Source organism: Centruroides sculpturatus, unplaced genomic scaffold, assembly GCF_000671375.1.
Source record: "Centruroides sculpturatus isolate CEXI.00-Female unplaced genomic scaffold, Cexi_2.0 scaffold681, whole genome shotgun sequence".
NCBI lineage: Eukaryota > Metazoa > Arthropoda > Arachnida > Scorpiones > Buthidae > Centruroides > Centruroides sculpturatus.
In genome coordinates, this window is record NW_019385004.1 from 199,915 (window position 1) to 201,829 (window position 1,915).

Here is a 1,915-nt window from a genome sequence, read left to right on the forward strand (position 1 = left end):
AACATTACAGAGAATAGCACAATCAACACGTGGAGGCTTGCAGAAGATGAAGAATTGTATACATTTATATATACTAACTGAATCAAACTTTTAAACATTAAGCGCACACAACTTTCATATATTAAGTGCATTAAACATGTCTCAGGAATTTGTAATGCTGCTGGAACGCCCACTAGGGGGCGTCCCGGGCTACTAGTTACGAAGAAATCAGTCTTCACTGCACTCGGTTAGAGATGATCCGGTTAAGCTTTTGTTTAAGTAAAATTTCGGCTCTTTCATCAGGGTTTTGTGTCCCCAATTCCTTAATCGCTTAATTATTTAACTACTTCTTAAGTAGAAATAAGTCGAAACCAGTTACTTTGTACTCGAATATTTCTAGTCTCGGGAAAAAGTGGAAAGACAAATTTTTATGACAAACGGATGCATAAATCGTAAATTTAAGGAAAATAACATCTAGAGCTTTTTCTATACCTCGTGCATCTCTCTCATTCATTAAATTTAGTTGTAAATGATGCTGCCAAAGTAACGGTTAATTCTTTAACATTATACAAGAATTGTACACGTTTTTTTCTACATCCCCTTAAAGATGGGATATACGAAATCGTAATATCACTGATTTAACATTCAAATCCGTAATATTAAGATGGGAGAGCGGAATAAAAGCAAAATAAATATATCAAATATTTTAATGGGTTTTTTTAATTCCTGTCATAAAAACGTACTAGTAAATTCTTATCGGTTGGGTTAAGTTATAAATCTACTCGCGATTCACGTAATCGGGCGAGGGCTACCAATAATCTAGCAGGCAGGCGGCTAACAGCCCAGAACCAGTCCTGGATAGAATTGGATGCGGTAAACGTGTAGCATCCACCCGAGGTCCTAGGCTTCCACCAGCTACCGGGTGAAGTTAGTGCTTTGTAAAGCGCATGCGCGAATCTGGCTTTTTGAATGCTGACAATACAGCGTTTCCACTCCGCTACTCCGCCACTAATATTCGAATATACAATAGCAATCTTATTTTTTTTCACGTGTAGTATAGAAATTTGTAATAAGATACATAATGCGGTTATAATAAAATATTGTGCGATTATTTTCGTATAATTAAAATTAATATTTATTTATTTTTTAGAAAATACAAGGGAAGAGGCGCATCCACCGTTTTCAATGACGGCACGCCACTGCAACCTATATATAAAGTAGATAAATTACAAGCAGAAATATGTACTGTACTTTTAAGAAAATATCAGATCAAGATACGACGAAAAAATTAGAAAAAATATTACACAAATCGATCAGTTTACTATTCTGTAGAGAATAAAATCATTTACTACTTTCTGTTTCTTCAATAAAATAAAATACCAATTTTCTGTTTTTTTTTTAAAGTATTTTTCCATCTTATAAAAATTAACGTTTTTTCGTGACTTTTTCGTAGATATGAAAGATAACTTACACAAACGACGCTAATTTAATATTTAATGCGTATTTTAAAAAGTCGTTACGTATTCCGTAAAATGAATCTAATTAACTCTGAAGTTCATTTTTGAATTTGAATTTGAATGAAAAGGGCAGTAAGAAATATCACTGAGCCAGTGGGGGTATAGCTCAGTGGTAGAGCATTCGACTGCAGATCGAGAGGTCCATGGTTCAAATCCACGTGCCCCCTTTTATTTATTTATTTTTTAATCTTTCTTTTTTAATTATTGAATTTTCATAAATGTTATTTTTGGGTCTTTCTACCCTGTTGGTACTAAGTGGCCATTTTTTCATACTCATCGTGGGCTTAGTCAGATTCATAATGGTAGTGTCACAATACAAACTGAATTCATTCATAAAACCACTGTAACTAACATCAACACCACAGGGTTACTGCTAATATTGTTCAAGAGTTTACAGAAAAAACTTCGCCCATGGACGA

General features: G+C 33.9%; 1 non-coding gene across 1 annotated transcript; it reads left to right on the forward strand.

The window, feature by feature from the left end:
• The first annotated feature begins 1,591 nt into the window (after positions 1–1,591).
• Trnac-gca lies at positions 1,592–1,663 on the forward strand. The gene has a single exon. It is a non-coding gene; the product is annotated as a tRNA-Cys (tRNA).
• Positions 1,664–1,915: the final 252 nt, after the last annotated feature.